The 24471-nt window shown below is 34.0% G+C and overlaps 1 long non-coding RNA gene across 1 annotated transcript; it reads left to right on the top strand.

Annotated features, from left to right (window-relative positions):
- Positions 1-18520: 18520 nt before the first annotated feature.
- On the top strand, positions 18521-18889 carry LOC141702567 (uncharacterized). Its single transcript, XR_012567184.1, has 2 exons — positions 18521-18671; positions 18821-18889. It is a non-coding gene; the product is annotated as an uncharacterized LOC141702567 (long non-coding RNA).
- Positions 18890-24471: the final 5582 nt, after the last annotated feature.

Raw genomic sequence — 24471 nt, 5'->3', positions numbered from 1 at the left:
CCCCCTAGCCCCGGGGTCAAATGGGGATGAGACTCCGGGGTTGACTTGGTTAGTCATTTGATTTTGAGTTCAAATTTTGGGCACGGTTTTGTGGGCAAGTACACTCCTGACATTTGATTTAACTAGACTCTGAAAAGCTGTCCCTGCAAATCCGGGATGCCAGGCGGCTGTTGGGATTCCAGCCGGGGTCAGAGATATACACTTTTTATGCGTATCTTTTGAGTGTACAATTTTCCCCCCCCCCTTATTTTCCTAAAAAGACGCACCGTGACATGATTGCAGTAGTGGTAATAATTGCTGCGGTTATTAAATTGACGCCAATCAGGGTTGCCACGTGGCCCTGACGGTTCCCTTAATCACAAAACCGTTCATCTCTTCTCTCATCCCTCTATAAATACTTGCATTTTCTCTCCATTTTTATTTTACGCAAACACTTCCACAGAGAGAGCCAAGAGAGATTTTCAGAGATTTTTCGGAGCATTTCTTGTTGAAGCCACATTTCTTTCTCCTGCCCATTTGTAAGTATCTCGATTCTTTTGCTTCCTTTTTCACTTTTTCCTTATGTTTTTGCAATGCATGTAGTTATTTTGCGAGAGTTTTTGCTTCGCCACTTTGCATTTCTTGCTCGTATTTCATGACCGCCTTGATGTTTTGGCCTTGAATCTTTGTAGTGTAGTTTTTGCGTAGCTTTTCCAATGGCTTTGTGTCTCATTTGTGTAAATAACATGGATTTTGGTAGTTTTTTATGCGAAAAAGTGGGTTTTTAGTAGTGTAAAAAGTTAAAGAGCCCGGGGTGTGTTTTTTGGTTGTATATGTATGTATATGTTGTAGATCTTGTTTTTGGGGTAAGATACGTACATGATTTGTTTCTAAACTTTTTCTGTTTTTTGTCTTTTTTTGTTGTTGGGTTCGGGTTTGGCATTGACTCCGGGGTGCGTTTATATAGACACGTATAGTATATGCCAGGTAGCTGTTTTAAACGTATTGCTACTCTTAGGAACCGGTATCCCGAGCGTCCTGTCGGGTTAGGTGAACTTAACTCCTTCTACCCATCTTCCTCTTCTAGCTGTAGTTTAGTAGAGATGCCTCCCCGGGTTGACCAGCCTCAACAAGTTTTAGCTCAGACCCTAGTATTAGGTCCCGGGGGTACCCTATCGAATCCGGATGGGTCATGGGAGGATTTAGATGAATACTTTGTCTAGTGCAGAGTGAACCCCAAGACCCTGAGCTTTTATTACAGAGATTTATCTGAGACATATGGGGGCCCGGATGGTTTGGGAGGTCGGGAGCCTTATAATGAGGATGAGATGAATAGGAAATTCTTCACCGCCCCAGGGACTAGGTATGAGTGTGGGGCAGTTCATAAAGAGGTCCAAGAGAAATACACGGACGCCGAGGTAGATGGCGCCCTTAGACTTGCCTTTAACATTGATGACACATATCAGTGGAGATGGCCTGAGGAGCATGAAAGGGTATACCATCGACCGGAGGGGGGATGGGTTGGTATTCCATTAGAGCATCTCCGGGGCATGCGCCTTGGATTACATCAGTTCACCAAATCCCTATGCCGGGATGTTTATGGTATCCCTTTTACTCAGCTAGCCCCGAATTCGGTGAAATGGATCAGCTGGTTCTTAGCTTGCTGCCATGCCAAAAATTACCCCCCCATCTTCAAACTTTTTCATCATATTTTTAAAATTAAGAGATCCACCGCTCGGCCGATTTACGAGTTCATATTTAGGATAGAGGATTGTGGGTACCCCTCTGATAAGATGGTTCTCCCGGTTAGTATGTTGACGTCGCTTAAGGGATGGCACCGAGAGTTCATTTTTGTCCGGGGTGGGGATCTGGAGTTCATGCCACTCCATAAACTTGAAATTAAAACAGATAGGTTTCCGGTCCAGTGGCTCGGGCAAGCAGCTCTCACGATGGTTTATGCCTTCTGTGGGGCACTTGGAACGCAGTGGACCTGGGACTATTTCACTAGCAATGAAAATATGCATGCTGCTGGATGTAAGTCTATTGCCTTAGTTTTATTTTGATACCGTAACTTTTATTGAGTACTTGTATCCGGGACTGATATTTTGTTGTTTTCCTTTTCAGGTATTCCGAAGTTGATTCCCTAATCCCCCAATATGTCTGCCCAACTTAAAGATCTGTCGGCCAAGCTGCGAAGGATTGGGGGAATGACGAGCGTGGATGTTGGGAAGAAGAAGGTTGGAGAGGGTGATGATGCGGCCCGGAAGGCGGCGTCGTCTCGCCCGGGGAGGACAACAATCGTGATCAACGAGCCCTGGGCCGAGGACGTGCAGCAGGGGGATGTGATAAGAGTTCCAGTACCTCGAAAGAGGAAGGGCGCCCCCGCGAGTTCCGGGGACAAAGGTGATGATGTGTCTGAGGGCCCGGTTTCAAAGAAGTCTGTTGTTGATCTGGCCCCGGACACTCCGGAAACTTTGAACGCCCTGCTTTCAAGTTTCACCCCGGAGACTCGCCGGAGGGAGTTGTTTGAGAATTATGCCAGCACGGCGGAGAGGAAGAAATACAAGAAGGAGCCCCTCGACGACTTCCTGGTCGGGCTTCAGGAGGATATCACTGTTGTAAGCCTTTTTCTTACTTGCCTTCTTCTTGTGTTCTTGTATTTGTGTTGCCTAATCATGACTTATAATGCTTTCAGTCTAACTCCCGGGTTGTTGGACTGGTTTGTATAACCCGGAGCCTTCAGGCGAAGGCTGATGCTGCCGAGGTCTATAAGACTGAATCCGAGCGGTTATCCCGGGAGATCCAGGAGTTGAAGGAGGCGAGTGCAATGGAGGCTGCTGGTCGTAAGAAGATTTTGGACGAGATCCGGGAGAGGCAGGACCGGGCTGAGGCTTCTGTCCGGGAGATGAGGGCTGAAAATCAAAAATTGAGGGATGATCTTGCCGCCCGACCCACTCCCGGGAGGTTCTGGCAGGGTTCCGGGGCAATCCCGCGTACTTCGAAGAGCTAAATGACAAAGCGCTGGAGAAGATCCAGATCTGCTGGAATGTTGCTTCGAAGTATCTCGGCGAAGAGTCTCATGGTACAATAGACGTCTTCTTGGAGAAGTATATAGAAGAGGAGACCCGGTTGGAGCAGGAAAAGGAAGCTCTCCGGGCAATGGAGTCCGGTGTTGGGACGTCCAGCAATGTTCCCTCTTTCTTCGGGTCGCCACTTGTCGAACAGCCTCCCGTACCAGAGGGTAATCCAGAGCAACCTCCTTCTCCTCCCGCCGACTCTGCCGTTTGAAGCTTGAAGACTCTGCCATGTTTTGGCATGTAATTTCTATTTTCTTGTTTTTAGCCTAAGTCTTTCCAAACTAAGCCTTTTGGCTTTTTAGACTTGATTGTAATTTGAATCTCGAGTTGCCCCCCCCCCCGGGGTGTGTTTCCCCGGGGTAGTTTAATGTTATTATGCTTCGTTTCCTTCATATTGATTTGCATGTTTAGAACTTCTGACTTGGATACATGGGCTGTGTTTTAGCGGACACATGGGCTGTGTTTTTAGCGGACCCCGGGATGGGGTAAAAAATTTTAACTTACCAACATTTTATGAATACTCATGGGCTGAGCTTTTATAGGACCCCGGGTAGTGGTAATTTTTAACTTGATAGAAAAATATTTTATAAATACACATGGGATGTGTTTTGCGGACCCCGGGATAGGGTCATTTTCAATTTGATAGAAGCTTTATTACACATGGGCTGCGTTTTTGCGGACCCCGGGATGGGGTAAAAATTTTTGACTTATCAAGATTTTATGAATACTCATGGGCTGAGCTTTTATAGGACTTGGGGTAGGGGTAATTTTTAATTTGATAGAATTTTCTCCCTGGGGTGGGATAAAATTTCTATACCCTTTTTATAAAATCTTTGAGTACACATGGGCTGCATTTGTTTAAATTTGATAGCAAATAAAGGAACAACATAATGAAATTGGTTCAAGCTATGGATCGCTTAAAGTAGAGTTTTTCATTTATATTGAGAGCAAAATTACATTTTGGGGTGAATGAGGACAATGCTTACATCAAAATATCATAATATAGATGTAGATGTGTTTCCTGGGTGTGCACCTTTTCCTTATTGGTAGAATTTCCTTAGGCGGGCTCCATGCCAGGTATTGGGGACCTTGGTTCCGCTGAGTTAGCTCAGCTTATAAGTTCATAAATATGAATTTTGTCTATGTTAGTCAATTTTAAAATCATAAAAACGATAAACTTTAACTTTCGTATCTTTTTCTAAAATTCATATACAATTTAAAATAATGATAAAATTCTATTTTTATTATAATGCGAGTTCGAACGCAATAATATTTTACTTTATCGAGAAATTATGACGTACTCTTTAACTTTTTAAGGAAGATATTATATAAAAAAAAGACAATTTAATTATAATTTATCACAATGTTGGTCATGTCCTACATGGTATATATTTAGGCACATTGGATAAATTACACCTACATCGGTATATAAGCCTATACTCTCTCGAAATTCAGGTCCATCACTATTGCATATACATTTCGATTCATTTCGACTGTGAGATATGGAGATTTCTAAGTTAAATAATCAAAACAATGGCTCTAACGATGGAAGTACTAAGGAAAAAGTGGTGACCATTTTGGTGGTGGACGATGATAGAACCTGCTTATCTCTTATAGCTAGTTTGCTAAAGGGATGCACCTATCGAGGTGAGTACATAAACTCTATTCATTTCTTGTTTATAAAATCTGCTAATAATTCATATTTTAATTGTACGAGTTAAAAACAAGAGGAAATTATAAAAAAATTGCAGAAGATTTCGTTCATTCCGACTGATTTTTAAATTACCATCTCAAATCTTTTGATGTGGCATACTGATCTTTCTAGAATATAATATCAGATGCAGTCAGGGACTTTTTCTAACATCTTTAGATTTTAAATGAGCTCGTTACTTAACAGATTTTGCGTCTAATATTTTCTTGTTTTGTTTTCTCATAGTATTGACTGCCAAGGATCCTCTGGATGCTTTGCGCATCCTACGGACTGGAGTCATTAAGTTTGATCTGGTGGTATCTGATGTCCACATGCCAGGCATGGATGGGTTTGAACTACAAAGATGGATTCATCAAGATTTTCAATTACCGGTTGTATGTGAGTGTCACTATAACTGAATTTAAATTTCATTAATATATAACCGCGCTTTATGAAAAATAGTTTTATCTAGTGCTATGTTAGGTATTTTTTTTATTACCGCAATTTTTTTGAAGCGCATAATAAATTTTTCATGCAATAGTAAACGATATTAAGAAGGCGGTTGCTCGGTTTTTAGATCAGTTTTTCAGATGATTAGTATCAATCTTTTTGATTGTTTTTTTCCTCAATTTTAGTTGTACAGTTCCCTCAATGATCTTCACCAACAGACTAATCAAACTCTTGAAATTTTATTGTTAGTGATGTCAGGTGACAGAGAAGCTAGTAATCTATGCGAGGGAAGTCAGAGTGGAGCTTCCCTTTTCGTAGTTAAGCCCATTACTACAGAAGACTTGAAATCAATATGGGATTTTGTGAACCAATGGAAAAAGAATCTAGCTAAAGGGAAAAACTTAATATCTGATGATAGTTCTGCTAAGGACAATGAAGATGACACTGGTAATAAGTTATATGAAAAGAAATCGAAGCGAAAGCTTCAGATAACTGATAATGAAGATCATAATCATGGCAAAAACAGAGTTCCGAAAGACAAAGCTCTTCTAACAAAAAAGAACAAGCTTAATTGGACACCTTTTCTCCATGACAAGTTTGTAAGAGCTGTGCAGCATCTAGGGCCTCAAGGTAAGATGTTACATTTTAACATGTCTTTCACTACAGTTTAATGATGTCGATTATGTCTCACATACTTGAATTGTCCGCGATGAATTTTTGTTGTAGGATCTATTCCGAGGAACATTGTTACCGTAATGAATGTGCCTGGACTGAGGAGGGAACAAGTAGCCAGTCACTTGCAAGTTAGTTCCTCCCCCTCTTTTCTCCTTTTCTTCTGTGTGACGAGAATTTCTAATTTTGCTGTTCTAATGTCTTCTTTATTCTAATATTCGCAGAAGTACCGAATCGACCAAGAGAAACAGTCTGAAGCAGAACAAAATCCAGACTTGTTTAAAACACTCCAAAATGGGAAAAGGTGGTCCTCATCGTTTCTCAGCCATAAGGAACTACTAGGTTACGGACAATCTAAGCTACTAACCAGTCCAGGTAATTAAACAGTTGACACGATTCTGTCAGGCATTTGTTAACATGAATGAGCTTGGGTGAAAACTATTTGATTTGTAATGCTACAGGTTTTCCTCCAAGTGGACTAACAAACGGTACATATCCCAGTCTGATGTACCAGCCACAAACACCCGAATTTTCTAGCAGTGACAAGATTAGCAGTGGATTTAATTCTGTCCAAACTTTGGCTCCGATTCACATGAATCAGAATGGCTTTTCTAAACAAACACAGCCACAAAACTACTATACTAGCGGTGCACTTGAAGTTTACAATACATTTGCTTCACAGAGAAATTTCGCATCTCCTACATTTGATAATGTTGTCCCTGAGCAACAATACAGATCTGCTGATCAAATTAACGTTTCCGTTTATGGAAGTACCTATCAGTCAACTGATTTGGTATATTAAGTTTACATAAATTCATGTTCTACTCTGTCTCTGCTAAACAACTTAAGGTTTACAATTTAAATTTCAAAATATGCCTAATTATTTTCATCTTTCTCCTTTACGTGTTATCACATGTAGAATAAAAATCAAGAGTTCTACATACGAAACAATTTTGATTTTGGAGATGCCTTTCTGGTTAACAAAGACTTGCCAAATGCTGACAATGTGCAAACAGACCTTGATGAGGTATATACTTAATATATGTAGAATTATTTAGATATTGATATATTCTGCATGATTATGTACATATTTCTCCTTCACGTGTTATCGCATGTAGAACAACAATCAGGACTACTACATTGGAAACAGTTTTAATTTTGGAGATGCCTTTCTAAACAAAGACATGCAAAATGCTGACAAGGCGCACATAAGCCTTGATGAGGTAATTATTTAGATATTGATACATTGCTGCAAATACACAGAGGACTAATTGTTTGTTGAGGAGTGTCTCAGAAATAGCTTCTCATCTTCAAATTTAACCAGAACAATATATTAAAAGACTTTTAAATTTATAGTACATTTGTTTCACAGAGAGATTTTGCATATCCTCAAATCGATTCTGTTGTCCCTGAGCAGAAAAACGAATCAACTGATGCTGAGGTAAAATTAACATAAATTTATGTTCTGCTCTTTCTCTTCTATACATCTTGTCTTAGAATTTAAAATTTCTACAAGTGTGCATGAATATCTTCATCTTTCTCTTTTACGTGTCATCGCTTGTAGAACAAAAATCAAGACTACGACGTCGGAAACAATTATGATTTTGGAGGTGCCTTTCTGGTAAACAAAGACATGCCAAATGCTGACAAGGTGCCCACAAACCTTGATGAGGAACTGACTTAATATTTGCAAAATTATTTAGATATCAATATATTTCCGCATGATTATCTTCATCTTTCTCCTTTACGTGTTATCACATGTAGAACAAATATCAAGACTACTACGTTGGAAACAATTTTGATTTTGGAGATACCTTTCTGGAAGAAAAAGATATGCCAAATGCTGAAAAGGTGAACACAGACCTTGATGAGGTATAGACTTAACATATGAAAAATTATTCAGATATCAAAATATATTGATGCATTGACAAGTGGGGATATCTTGCTCAAATATTCTCAATATATATATATATATATATATTGCTCAAATAAGAACTTCTTAAAATGAGAATTATGAGAACTTGTAATCTTCGTAGTTAAAGTTTGTAATTTTATAAAATTTAAAATTTTTACTTTGCACAAAATCATCAATTTCCGAATTCAAAATTTTACCTTTTTAAAAGTCAGCAATTTTAATTACGAAAGTTCTTACGATTTTCAATTACTAAGTGGGGATCCCAGTGGGGATCTCGTCCCATTTTTGGGCACACCAAAGTACAATATCAATCTTTTCAATAGTTATTGAGAATATTGGGGTAGGAGGGACTCGCTTGAGTCCTCCAGTAACCAGGGATATCAGGATCTGATATCATGTTAACATCATATTTCATATCATTAAGACTCAGGAATAGCTGCATAACATAAGTCATTTCACGTGAAACAAGCAATTACTAATATTTTACAAATACATAGCATTAAACTTGATAACTCCGCTAGTATTAGATGTTAATATATGTTTCATGTTAAATGGAATTAAGAAATTACAATACCAGGTGTTAAAATTGAACATGAGTCTCTTAGCTTTTCATCTTCAATGCTAAACTAATTAATCCTGTATATGACAAATATTATAGTATCATGATAATGGATGCAACACTGGGACTCCCCATTTTGAATCGAAAGGAAATCATCAGTCTAATGATGATCAGCAGGTATTATCCTAGCTTACAGTAGTAGCTTAGCATTTCAAATTTTAAACTACAAATATCTATACAATTTTACTTTTACCTCATAATTAAATTAATAATTCCCGTGTGAAATGTTATTAGGGAATGAGCGAGGATTTTTGGGCGTGGTTGCTTTCTGAATGACAACAACAACTTTCGAGGACTTGCATCAACTATTTGGAACTATTTCCCCATTGGTTTGATAAAAAAAAATTTATGCTCGCAGCGATTGCGTAATGACAAGAAAAATCTTGTGGTTTGAATAATTGATTCGCTTAGTTCATACTCTGACGATTGGTTTTAAGACTTCAATTATGTTACTTTATTTTTTCAATTTTATTATTTATCTAGAAATATTATGTGAAAATTAGGTTTATGAAAACATACCACCTAATATTATAGTTTCAGATATAAAATCTGTGATTAATGAGATCGAAGATTCATCTAAACTTTCATAGAATCGAGTTGTTTATGTCTTTTTCGCTCAGGTTTCTAATAGTAACAGTTTCGATTAATGAGAAGAAAGGCGAGTTTCTGTTCAATCTTTTTACCTCTATTAGAAGTTATTGTCGATAACTTGAAACAGTTTCGATTAATGAGAAGAAAGGCGAGTTTCTGTTCAATCTTTTTACCTCTATTAGAAGTTATTGTCGATAATTTGAAACAGTGTATCCACGGAAATTCTAAAAAATCTTTTAGGCTTATTTCTATTGTTTCTGAATTGCTTTTCCAAGATTGACAAATTATGAACTGTCTTTTGTTATTGAAAGAAATTTCTTGTGATATTTACCACCATCACAATTTTGATGCAGAGTTCCAAATCTCCAAAAATACCATAAAAAACATTCCCAAGAAAACCAACACCAACACATACACTAAGAAAACCAACACGTAGTAAACTCGGGAATCGTTACGCATATACCCGTTGTTATGTTTGTGTGCGTTTAGGGATTTACGAAATGTAAAACTTGTAATTTTGAATTCCACTTGCCGTAACTGTAAAAAACTTCTTTCGTAGTTTGTAAATATATAAAGATCGTGTCAAGGTGATTTACGGTTTCGGAGAAAAGTCCGTTTTAGTGAACAATGTCGAGAAAGCCAAACTGTTACGTGGTACTGACAGGGGAATAAACATGGCCCTCAATTTTTTTTAAAACTTATGAAACATGAACAGTTGATGACCTATACAGCGAGGAAGACCTCTTTAAAATTTGAACTTAAAATGTTAAATTTTAGATTTAACAAAAATATCGGAGTCAAGGTCATGCAAAGAGTAATCACCAAAAATGCTTACTGCCTAAAAACTGCCATCTCCGGTTTTTTATTGCACATCCTAAAAATATACCCGAATGTTGTAGTGGATTCCGTGCAATTCGAGACACTCTGTAGATCGTGCACGCAAAGACGGTGTGTCAATTGAGTTAACTATTTGAGAAAAATCAATATATTTAGTAAAAGTGGTGCAAATAGTAAAACCCCATAGTTGACCAAACTTTTAATATATTTTTCATCTAATTAAATAAATGTTTTCAAATTGTAACTTTTATGAAAAATATTAAAAATACATACACAAGAAGCTCCTTGAGATGGTTTGGTACTTAAATATCAATTTTCTAATTTATTAAAGATATAAGAGTGTGAGACGCGTAATAGTAACATTGAGGAAACTGAACTCAAGAAGCCACAAGATTACAACAATAGCTAATCCAAAATATTAGAATATTTGCATGACAAAATTCAGAATTATTGTTCAAAAATTTTTAGGAAAATCATCGTATGAGTTTTAAACTATACTTCTATTGATTATTATTTTCACATCAAATATAATGACTTGCAAAATTCATGTCTTTGTATTTGTGTTTCGAATTTTAGAATACATATGCAACTATTTCTTTTTCGGTATTCCTAGAAGGTGAAATCATTGGTTACTCTACGAATATCAGGCAGTCGCAAAATCAAAAGACATTTTTAGAAAACCATGAAAACATAAGTACAAAAATAAAAACCTTTAAATTAAAATGCAGTTTGGTAGAGGACATAATCCTTGAAGGGAAAAATAATCTGGAATACTAGTTGCATGAACTGTACTTCTTTTCTCTTTTTCATGGACATTTCATGTAGTTATGAGCAGTTGCTTTGCATTGTTTACCCTTCTGAGGCTTCTTATTTGCATTATTCATTGCCTTCTCTTTTAGACTGATATATATCTTCAAGGCTGACCCTTTATTTTTACATATGTTTGGTACTTTAACCTTGACATCTTGTGTCAGCTTCTGACCAACTACATTTGCCATAAACTCTGCTTTCAACATAACACCTCCACTACCATCACCATCATCCATATCAGTACTTAATTGCTTTACTGTCCAATGAACATGATCCAGCTTATCTAAATCTGTACCAGCTTTGTTAACCACTTTACGGAATTCAAACCTGATATGACTAACTTTGACTGCAACCTTTTGTATTTTAAGATGATCTTCAGAAATAACAAAAGACACTGAAGAACTACCACTTTCAGCAATTTTCATCCAACGATTGAAAACCATACTTTTGGGGAATTTAACTAATCCAATTTGTTTTAAACCACAGAAATACCACACATAAAAAACTTATTGCATGAACACACATCATGATCATAGCTGACACTCACCTGCAAAATTTAATCAAATGTAATAATCACCAACACAGAGTATACTATGTAATTAATGAAATATCATACAATTACCTTAAAGATTTTATCTTTCACTTTAACATCTCTGATTTCCAAACAAGTAATGCCATCAATTTCTTCACTCATTTTCTTGATTTGCATATTCAAACAAGAAGAAATAATCTCATCTTGAAGTTTATAAAAAATAGCTCTTGTAAACAAATCAGTAGCATCATCTTCAATGAACCACTCTGAAACAGTAATTGGCAGGCTTGAATTGGACTCATGGTTTAATCTACGAGTTTCATTCCGCCGCTTATCCACATAAAAGTACTCCCTTATCTATAAAACTGACTAAAGAAAAAATTCTCACTCTTAGACCGCGAGGTAGTTCTCATTTACCCAAACACAGGTTCACCTCAAAAATACGCAGGAATCCAAGACTTTTTAAGCGAATACATTTTTCCTAACCACTTGTTCCATTCAAGTTTAAACTCTTTCATAAGTGATAACCACCCTGATTCAAACTCATCAGGCTCAATAGTTGAAGACCAGATAAATTTCTTCATCTTCTCCATAAAGTCAGTTTCCTTACACAATCGATTGCCAAGCTGACAAATAAATTACAGCAAATACAAAAATCAAACATTGAAATCACTTCAACAACTTAAAAACGATAAATAAAAGAAGCCAAAAAAGCCAAACAAAGAAAATCAATATTACCAACAAATAATATTATAGAAGCGAAATCAGTGATCATTTTCAAAGAAGATGGTATTGGTTAAAAAATATAAATCAATCTAACAAAAACAGTAACAACCAAATGCAATAAATCACCAAAATAAAAAAATAAATTTAAAAATTATCATCTAACATACCTTAAGAGGGGATTTCTGGATTATATGCCACATGCATAAACGATGCTTAGTGGCAGGATATTCATTGGTTGCTTTAAAAACTTCAGGAACAGCAGCTTTCATTGCATGACACTAGTCAGAACCATAAGAATATGATTATGCTTTATTGCTTCAAAAAATGCTGAAACGCCCATGTATAATGACTCTTATCCTTCTTAACAAGAAGACATGCAGCAAATGTGACACATAGATCATGTTTATCCACACCGGTAAAAGGAGCAAAGATCATGTTATACCTGTTAAAATAAACACAAAATGGTCAAAAAGAATCATACAATTTAAAAAAAAAACCTAAAATGGTAGAAAATATACCGATTTGTATTAAATGTAGCATCAAAGGATACAACATCTCCATTTAATTCATAATTTCTTCTAGCAGTAGTATCAGCCCAAAAAAGATTCGTTAAATGACCCTCACAATCAACATCATATGCATAATAAAATGATTCTCATGTCTCATGTAAAACTTTAAACTTTTCCAGCAATATCTGTGCATCAGCCTCACCAACATAACACCTTAAATCTCTATTAAAATTCTGAAAATCATGTACCGAAGCACCAATATTGCCATAACCACCAACCTGTTCCTTCATCAAAGTAAAAGATTTACTAGTACCAATATTCACTTTAGCGGTATCAACAACATGTTAGCGCATACGATTAGTCATTTCTCTATTTGCTTTCAAAAATTGAAGACCCTCTTCAGAAGCTAACGGATGATTGTGTTTTTCCTCAAACACAGCAATAACATACTTGTCGGATCAATACGTTTGAAAACACATATTGCTTTACATCCGCACCTCCCTGAAACAGTCCTCCTACAGCTTAACAATTTTACTAGAACTTTCATCTAAATTTCTAGGCAGATCATTAAAACCAGCTCTCCCACAAATAATATATTTTCTCAAAATTATTTCATCCCTATCATCTTTCATTTCAATATTCAACCTCACATTAAATCTAGACAACCTCCCATATTCCTTGTAAAATTCAATACCTTTTTCCAAACTATCAAAACTCTGATTAACCTCTGGTTTAGAAATATCACCACTATACTTTGGAATGTAATACTTATGACCACCATGTGAAATATTAAAACGCGAAACAGAAATCTCACTTTCAGATAAACTGTTACCGCCATTAGATACATAATCACCTACTAAACGGCTAATATGAGACGAATCACCGCAACTGGAACCTAAAAACATATAAAAAATTCAGTCATAACAAACTAAATATATTAATATAGCATAATTAACCAACAATCACTAACAATACACTTGTTTACAATTACAAATAAAAAAGCAACATCAATGATAACAAATGTACCACATGTAAAATTAATTAATAACTACATTATCACTAATCGTAGTCAAATAATCAGTTAAGGCTTAAGACATAAGCAAATGACATTGATTCACATAAAATTATAATCACTAAAAAAATACCAATAATAACTTACAAATTCAAAATACATAAGAAATAAAACTACAAACACACTACAATCAAAGTTAGCTACAACACATAATCACTAATAATAGTCGAATAATCAGTGAAAGTAACTATTAAATTTTACATTTAAACTACTAAATCAACTGAAAGGTATGAAACACATAAAAAGAGTTTAAAAACGCAAGTAATTACCTTAATTCATAGAAATTTTCAACAAATCTGAAGTAATCGTGCTTTAGAATACCTACGAAATCAATCGATTACAAAAAATGAAAAGAAACAAGATATGAACTTAGTGAGCTCAGTGATAATCACGAAAAAGAAAAATTGTAAGAAAGATAGAGAATGTACGGGATGCGGAAATTGATAGAGAAAACTTAGAGAGAGAAATAGTATAGAGAGAAAGAATAGAAATAAATGGTGACCTTGAAATGAATTAGACCATATAAATGTCTTCAAGGTTTTGAATTAATAACAAAATAAACGGATCGGATGAATCTTTGGGAAAAAAATAAATGGCTGTGATTTCATTCTACTTATATAATAAGAATTATTTTCATTTCAACAATTGCTTATATACATACATATATATATATATATATATATTGCTCAAATAAGAACTTCTTAAAATGAGAATTATGAGAACTTGTAATCTTCGTAGCTAAAGTTTGTAATTTTATAAAATTTAAAATTTTTACTTTGCACAAAATCATCAATTTTTGAATTCAAAATTTTACCTTTTTAAAAGTCAGCAATTTTAATTACGAAAATTCTTACGGTTTTCAGTTTCAGAAGTTCTCTTTAGAGCATTATCATATATATATATATATGAACCTCAAATAAATTGTAATCCATAAAATAATAACCTCACTAAAATACTATTTTATGGAGTCCCAACATAATCAACACAATATATTTTTACATCTAATGAAGTAATACACTAGCTAAAATATTATATTTTCTCTAGTTTATAATCACTACTTATACCTATATCAATCACTAGTTTGTAATTTTTATTCTAAAATTGGTTTGTATTTGAAAATTATCGTGTATATATATATATATATACTGTGGTGTGAATTTCAGTTCTCTTTTTTTTATTTCCTTTAATATATTTTGAAGAGATTTGAACCTGAGCAACATTTTAAACCTTTTCTTGTCAAGGAACTAGAAATGCTTATAACCTTTTTTTGCTAATTGTTTTGGACTAATTAACGTAAATCGTATTTTTTTGTGGGTCCTCGAACCAAATATTCTTTGAAATTTATAGTCAACCAAAAGCGGACAGAACTTCGATTCAGCTAATCCATACATATCACACTTATATATTCAATCTAATATTTATTTTAGTATTTTTAAGAAGATATTGTTTGAACATCTTTTTATAACTTTTTTTAATAAAAAGGTATTGTTAAAAAGGTATTGCTCATCTATTAAATGACATAATGAATTTGAGATTATTCTATAAGAAAAATGAAGGTGCTCTTGTCTTTATCTTTAACCCTCCACCTGTTTATATCGAAAACTCAACTATTGGAAATTTAGCTTTATCCAAATTTCATTTCACGAAATCAATAGGAAAAAAGAATTCATATGAAAAAAGAATTATCAATAAATATTTTCTTGATTAAAAAAATTAAAATTTATTTTAAACCCCGATTTATTACACTAAACGAATTTTTTAATCTTTCACTTTCCATTTACAATAACTACAATTGTTTGTTAAGAGTATAACCTTGAGCATAACCACTGGCGTAGCTAGAAATTCGAGCCACAAGTTCAAAAATTTTGTAAAGACCAAGATGAATGTAGAAAATAATTTAGAAATATTAACAAAATATTTATAATGAACCTATTCTACCATAATGCACAATGGTATGGGGTCAAATAACAATTTATTACTATAAATCTATATTTTCAAAGGAGTAAAGGTAAAACTTATTTATTATAACTTTTTTCCTAATTAAATTCGAACATTCAAAATTTCTGTTTTTCAAATTTCAGTGGGGTCAGTTGCCCACACAGCCAATACGCCGGAGGATAACAAGTAACAATTTTGCCCAAATTTTACCAATTAAGCCGAGCCCATACTTCACCGTGATTAGGTTGAGTATGCGAATGCTATATTTTTAGTTTAATAATTTTGTGTATATTTTGTATTTTTATAGTCATGAATTTCTGTACCAGCAGAACATATGAATTTTGTCTATGTTAGTCAATTTTAAAATCATAAAAACGATAAACTTTAACTTACGTATCGTTTTCTAAAATTCATATCCAATTTCAAATAATGATAAAATTCTAATTTTATTATAATGCAAGTTCGAACCCAATAATATTTTACTTTATCGAGAAATTATGACGTACTCCTTAACTTTTAAGGAAGATATTATATAAAAAAAGTCAATTTAATTATAATTTACAACAATGCTGGTCATGTCCTAAATGCCCCTAGCTAGATCCCCTACGCGGTATATATTTAGGCACATTGGATAAATTACACTTACATCTGTATATTAGCCTATACAGTCTCGAAATTTTGGTCCCATCACTATTGCATATACATTTCAATTCATTTCGACTGTGAGATATGGAGATTTCTAAGTTAAATAATCAAAACAATGGCTCTAACAATGGAAGTACTAAGGAAAAAATGGTGACCATTTTGGTGGTGGACGATGATAGAACTTGCTTATCTCTTATTGCTAGTTTGCTAAAGGGATGCGCCTATCGAGGTATGTATATAAACTCTATTCATTTCTTGTTTATAAAATCTGCTAATAATTCATATTTTAATTGTACGAGTTAAAAACAAGAGGAAATTATAAAAAAAATTGCAGAAGATTTGGTTCATTTTGACTGATTTTTAAATTACCATCTCAAATCTTTTGATGTGGCATACTGATCTTTCTAGAATATAGTATCAGATGCCTTTTTCTAACATCTTTAGATTTTAAATGAGCTCGTTACTTAACAGATGTTGCGTCTAATATTTTCTTGTTTTGTTTTCTCATAGTATTGACTGCCAAGGATCCTCTGGATGCTTTGCGCATCCTACGGACTGGAGTCATTAAGTTTGATCTGGTGGTATCTGATGTCCACATGCCAGGCATGGATGGGTTTGAACTACAAAGATGGATTCATCAAGATTTTCAATTACCGGTTGTATGTGAGTGTCACTATAACTGAATTTAAATTTCATTAATATATAACCGCGCTTTATGAAAAATAGTTTTATCTAGTGCTATGTTAGGTATTTTTTTTATTACCGCAATTTTTTTGAAGCGCATAATAAATTTTTCATGCAATAGTAAACGATATTAAGAAGGCGGTTGCTCGGTTTTTAGATCAGTTTTTCAGATGATTAGTATCAATCTTTTTGATTGTTTTTTTCCTCAATTTTAGTTGTACAGTTCCCTCAATGATCTTCACCAACAGACTAATCAAACTCTTGAAATTTTATTGTTAGTGATGTCAGGTGACAGAGAAGCTAGTAATCTATGCGAGGGAAGTCAGAGTGGAGCTTCCCTTTTCGTAGTTAAGCCCATTACTACAGAAGACTTGAAATCAATATGGGATTTTGTGAACCAATGGAAAAAGAATCTAGCTAAAGGGAAAAACTTAATATCTGATGATAGTTCTGCTAAGGACAATGAAGATGACACTGGTAATAAGTTATATGAAAAGAAATCGAAGCGAAAGCTTCAGATAACTGATAATGAAGATCATAATCATGGCAAAAACAGAGTTCCGAAAGACAAAGCTCTTCTAACAAAAAAGAACAAGCTTAATTGGACACCTTTTCTCCATGACAAGTTTGTAAGAGCTGTGCAGCATCTAGGGCCTCAAGGTAAGATGTTACATTTTAACATGTCTTTCACTACAGTTTAATGATGTCGATTATGTCTCACATACTTGAATTGTCCGCGATGAATTTTTGTTGTAGGATCTATTCCGAGGAACATTGTTACCGTAATGAATGTGCCTGGACTGAGGAGGGAACAAGTAGCCAGTCACTTGCAAGTTAGTTCCTCCCCCTCTTTTCTCCTTTTCTTCTGTGTGACGAGAATTTCTAATTTTGCTGTTCTAATGTCTTCTTTATTCTAATATTCGCAGAAGTACCGAATCGACCAAGAGAAACAGTCTGAAGCAGAACAAAATCCAGACTTGTTTAAAACACTCCAAAATGGGAAAAGGTGGTCCTCATCGTTTCTCAGCCATAAGGAACTACTAGGTTACGGACAATCTAAGCTACTAACCAGTCCAGGTAATTAAACAGTTGACACGATTCTGTCAGGCATTTGTTAACATGAATGAGCTTGGGTGAAAACTATTTGATTTGTAATGCTACAGGTTTTCCTCCAAGTGGACTAACAAACGGTACATATCCCAGTCTGATGTACCAGCCACAAACACCCGAATTTTCTAGCAGTGACAAGATTAGCAGTGGATTTAATTCTGTCCAAACTTTGGCTCCGATTCACATGAATCAGAATGGCTTTTCTAAACAAACACAGCCACAAAACTACTATACTAGCGGTGCACTTGAAGTTTACAATACATTTGCTTCACAGAGAAATTTCGCATCTCCTACATTTGATAATGTTGTCCCTGAGCAACAATACAGATCTGCTGATCAAATTAACGTTTCCGTTTATGGAAGTACCTATCAGTCAACTGATTTGGTATATTAAGTTTACATAAATTCATGTTCTACTCTGTCTCTGCTAAACAACTTAAGGTTTACAATTTAAATTTCAAAATATGCCTAATTATTTTCATCTTTCTCCTTTACGTGTTATCACATGTAGAATAAAAATCAAGAGTTCTACATACGAAACAATTTTGATTTTGGAGATGCCTTTCTGGTTAACAAAGACTTGCCAAATGCTGACAATGTGCAAACAGACCTTGATGAGGTATATACTTAATATATGTAGAATTATTTAGATATTGATATATTCTGCATGATTATGTACATATTTCTCCTTCACGTGTTATCGCATGTAGAACAACAATCAGGACTACTACATCGGAAACAGTTTTAATTTTGGAGATGCCTTTCTAAACAAAGACATGCAAAATGCTGACAAGGCGCACATAAGCCTTGATGAGGTAATTATTTAGATATTGATACATTGCTGCAAATACACAGAGGACTAATTGTTTGTTGAGGAGTGTCTCAGAAATAGCTTCTCATCTTCAAATTTAACCAGAACAATATATTAAAAGACTTTTAAATTTATAGTACATTTGTTTCACAGAGAGATTTTGCATATCCTCAAATCGATTCTGTTGTCCCTGAGCAGAAAAACGAATCAACTGATGCTGAGGTAAAATTAACATAAATTTATGTTCTGCTCTTTCTCTTCTATACATCTTGTCTTAGAATTTAAAATTTCTACAAGTGTGCATGAATATCTTCATCTTTCTCTTTTACGTGTTATCGCTTGTAGAACAAAAATCAAGACTACGACGTCGGAAACAATTATGATTTTGGAGGTGCCTTTCTGGTAAACAAAGACATGCCAAATGCTGACAAGGTGCCCACAAACCTTGATGAGGAACTGACTTAATATTTGCAAAATTATTTAGATATCAATATATTTCTGCATGATTATCTTCATCTTTCTCCTTTACGTGTTATCACATGTAGAACAAATATCAAGACTACTACGTTGGAAACAATTTTGATTTTGGAGATACCTTTCTGGAAGAAAAAGATATGCCAAATGCTGAAAAGGTGAACACAGACCTTGATGAGGTATAGACTTAACATATGAAAAATTATTCACATATCAAAATATATTGATGCATGGACAAGTGGGGATATCTTGCTCAAATAATCTCAATATATATATATATATATATTTTGCTCAAATAAGAACTTCTTAAAATGAGAATTATGAGAACTTGTAATCTTCGTAGTTAAAGTTTGTAATTTTATAAAATTTAAAATTTTTACTTTGCACAAAATCATCAATTTCCGAATTCAAAATTTTACCTTTTTAAAAGTCAGCAATTTTAATTACGAAAATTCTTACGATTTTCAATTACTAAGTGGGGATCCCAGTCGGGATCTCGTCCCATTTTTGGGCACACCAAAGTACAATATCAATCTTTTCAATAGTTATTGAGAATATTGGGGGCTTGATCCTCCAGTAACCAGGGATATCAGGATCTGATATCATGTTAACATCATATTTCATATCATTAAGACTCAGGAATAGCTGCATAACATAAGTCATTTCACGTGAAACAAGCAATTACTAATATTTTACAAATACATAGCATTAAACTTGATAACTCCGCTAGTATGAGATGTTGATATATGTTTCATGTTAAATGGAATTAAGAAATTACAATACCAGGTGTTAAAATTGAACATTAGTCTCTTAGCTTTTCATCTTCAATGCTAAACTAATTAATCCTGTATATGACAAATATTATAGTATCATGATAATGGATGCAACATTGGGACTCCCCATTTTGAATCGAAAGGAAATCATCAGTCTAATGATGATCAGCAGGTATTATCCTAGCTTACAGTAGTAGCTTAGCATTTCAAATTTTAAACTACAAATATCTATACAATTTTATTTTTACCTCATAATTAAATTAATAATTCCCGTGTGAAATGTTATTAGGGAATGGGCGAGGATTTTTGGGCGTGGTTGCTTTCTGAGTGACAACAACAACTTTGGAGGACTTGCATCAACTATTTGGAACTATTTCCCCCTTAGTTTGATAAAAAAAAATTTATGCTCGCAACGATTGCGTAATGACAAGAAAAATCTTGTGGTTTGAATAATTGATTCGCTTAGTTATACTCTGACGATTGGTTTTAAGACTTCAATTATGTTACTTTAATTTTTCAATTTTATTATTTATCTAGAAAATATTATGTGAAAATTAGGTTTATGAAAACATACCACCTAATATTATAGTTTCAGATATAAAATCTGTGATTAATGAGATCGAAGATTCATCTAAACTTCATGGAATCGAGTTGTTTATGTCTTTTTCGCTCAGGTTTCTAATAGTAACAGTTTCGATTAATGAGAAGAAAGACGAGTTTTTGTTCAATCTTTTACCTCTATTAGAAGTTATTGTCGATAACTTGAAACAGTTTCGATTAATGAGAAGAAAGGCGAGTTTCTGTTCAATCTTTTTACCTCTATTAGAAGTTATTGTCGATAATTTGAAACAATGTATCCACGAAAATTCTAAAAAATCTTTTAGGCTTATTTCTATTGTTTCTGAATTGCTTTTCCAAGATTGACAAATTATGAACTGTCTTTTGTTGTCGAAAGAAATTTCTTGTGATATTTACCACCATCACAATTTTGATGCAAGAGTTCCAAATCTCCAAAATACCATAAAAAACATTCCCAAGAAAACCAACACCAACACATACACTAAGAAAACCAACACGTAGTAAACTCGGGAATCGTTACGCATATACCGTTGTTATGTTTGTGTGCGTTTAGGGCTTTACGAAATGTAAAACTTGTAATTTTGAATTCCACTTGCCGTAACTGTAAAAAACTTCTTCGTAGTTTGTAAATATATAAAGATCGTGTCAAGGTGATTTACGGTTTCGGAGAAAGTCCGTTTTAGTGAACAATGTCGAGAAAGCCAAACTGTTACGTGGTACTGACAGGGGAATAAACATGGCCCTCAATTTTTTTTAAAACTTATGAAACATGAACAGTTGATGACCTATACAGCGAGGAAGACCTCTTTAAAATTTGAACTTAAAATGTTAAATTTTAGATTTAACAAAAATATCGGAGTCAAGGTCATGCAAAGAGTAATCACCAAAAATGCTTACTGCCTAAAAACTGCTATCTCCGGTTTTTTTATTGCACTTCCTAAAAATATATTTTTGAGTAATTTTATTCTAGACACTCTGTAGATCGTGCACGCAAAGACGGTGTGTCAATTGAGTTAACTATTTGAGAAAAATCAATATATTAGTAAAAGTGGTGCAAATAGTAAAACCCCATAGTTGACCAAACTTTTAATATATTTTTCATCTAATTAAATAAATGTTTTCAAATTATAACTTTATGAAAAATATTAAAAATACATACACAAGAAGCTCCTTGAGATGGTTTGGTACTTAAATATCAATTTCTAATTTATTAAAGATATAAGAGTGTGAGACGCGTAATAGTAACATTGAGGAAACTGAACTCAAGAAGCCACAAGATTACAACAATAGCTAATCCAAAATATTAGAATATTTGCATGACAAAATTCAGAATTATTGTTCCAAAATTTTTAGGAAAATCATCGTATGAGTTTTAAACTATACTCTATTGATTATTATCTTCACATCAAATATAATGACTTGCAAAATTCATGTCTTTATATTTGTGTTTCGAATTTTAGAATACATATGCAACTATTTCTTTTTCGGTATTCCTAGAAGGTGAAATCATTGGTTACTCTACGAATATCAGGCAGTCGCAAAATCAAAAGACATTTTTAGAAACCATGAAAACATAAGTACAAAATAAAACCTTTAACTTAAAATGCAGTTTGGTAGAGGACATAATCCTTGAAGGGAAAAATAATCTGGAATACTAGTTGCATGAACTGTACTTCTTTTCTCTTTTTCGTGGACATTTCATGTAGTCATGAGCAGTTGCTTTGCATTGTTTACCCGTCTGAGGCTTCTTATTTGCATTATTCATTGCCTTTCTCTTTTAGACTGATATATCTCTTCAAGGTTGACCCTTTATTTTTACATATGTTTTGTACTTTAACCTTTGACATCTTGTGTCAGCTTCTAACCAACTACATTTGCCATAAACTCTGCTTTCGACATAACACCTACACTACCATCACCATCATCCATATCAGTACTTAATTGCTTTACTGTCCAATGAACATGATCCAGCTTATCTAATCTGTACCAGCTTTGTTAACCACTTTACGGAATTCAAACCTAATATGACTAACTTTGACTGCAACCTTTTGCTTTTTAAGATGATCTTCGGAAATAACAAAGACACTGAAGAACTGCCACTTTCAGCAATTTTCATCCAACGATTGAAAACCATACTTTTTGGGGAATTTTACTAATCCAATTTGTTTTAAACCACAGAAATACCACACATAAAAAACTTATTGCATTGAACACACATCATGATCATAGCTGACACTCACCTGCAAAATTTAATCAAATGTAATAATCACCAACACAGAGTATACTATGTAATTAATGAAATATCATACAATTACCTTAAAGATTTTATCTTTCACTTTAACATCTATGATTCCAAACAAGTAATGCCGTCAATTTCTTCACTCATTTTCTTGATTTGCATATTCAACAAGAAGAAATAATCTATCTTGAAGTTTATAAAAATAGCTCTTGTAAACAATCAGTTAGCATCATCTTCAATGAACCACTCTGAAACAGTAATTGGCAGGCTTGAATTGGACTCATGGTTTAATCTACGAGTTTCATTCCGCCGCTTATCCATAGCATTTTCAAACCGAAACCAGAATTCACATAAAGTACTCCCTTATCTATAAAACGACTAAGAAAAATATCACTCTTAGGACCGCGAGGTAGTTCTCATTTACCCAAACACAGGTTCACCTCAAAATACGCAGGAATCCAAGACTTTCTAAGCGAATACATTTTCCTAACCACTTGTTCCATTCAAGTTTAAACTCTTTTCATAACTGATAACCACCCCTGATTCAAACTCATCAGGCTAAATAGTTGAAGACCAGATAAATTTCTTCATCTTCTCCATAAAGTCAGTTTCCTTACACAATCGATTGCCAAGCTGCAAAATAAATTACAGCAAATACAAAATATCAAACATGAATCACTTCAACAACTTAAAACGATAAAATAAAAGCAAGCCAAAAAAGCCAAACAAAGAAAATCAATATTACCAACAAATAATATTATAGAAGCGAAAATCAGTGATCATTTTCAAAGAAGATGGTATTGGTTAAAAAATATAAATCAATCTAACAAAATAGTAACAACCAAATGCAATAATCACCAAAATAAAAAAATAAATTTAAAAATGTATCATCTAACATACCTAAGAGGGGATTTCTGGATTATATGCCACATGCATAACGATGCTTAGTGGCAGGATATTCATGGTTGCTTTAAAACTTCAGGGAACAGCCAGCTTTCATTGCATGACACTAGTCAGAACCATAAGAATATGATTATGCTTTATTGCTTCAAAAAATGCTGAAACGCCCATGTATAATGACTCTTATCCTTCTTAACAAGAAGACATGCAGCAAATGTGACACATAGATCATGTTTATCCACACCGGTAAAAGGAGCAAAGATCATGTTATACCTGTTAAAATAAACACAAAATGGTCAAAAAGAATCATACAATTTAAAAAAAAACCTAAAATGGTAGAAAATATACCGATTTGTATTAAATGTAGCATCAAAGGATACAACATCTCCATTTAATTCATAATTTCTTCTAGCAGTAGCATCAGCCCAAAAAAGATTCGTTAAATGACCCTCACAATCAACATCATATGCATAATAAAATGATTCACATGTCTCATGTAAAACTTTAAACTTTTCCAGCAATATCTGTGCATCAGCCTCACCAACATAACACCTTAAATCTCTATTAAAATTCTGAAAATCATGTACCGAAGCACCAATATTGCCATAACCACCAACCTGTTCCTTCATCAAAGTAAAAGATTTACTAGTACCAATATTCACTTTAGCAGTATCAACAACATGTTAGCGCATACGATTAGTCATTTCTCTATTTGCTTTCAAAAATTGAAGACCCTCTTCAGAAGCTAACGGATGATTGTGTTTTTCCTCAAACACAGCAATAACATACTTGTCGGACCAATACGTTTGAAAACACATATTGCTTTACATCCGCACCTC

Source organism: Apium graveolens, unplaced genomic scaffold (genome assembly GCF_009905375.1).
Source record: "Apium graveolens cultivar Ventura unplaced genomic scaffold, ASM990537v1 ctg5283, whole genome shotgun sequence".
NCBI classification, from domain to species: Eukaryota; Viridiplantae; Streptophyta; class Magnoliopsida; order Apiales; family Apiaceae; genus Apium; species Apium graveolens.
This window is presented reverse-complemented; position numbering and strand designations above follow the sequence as displayed.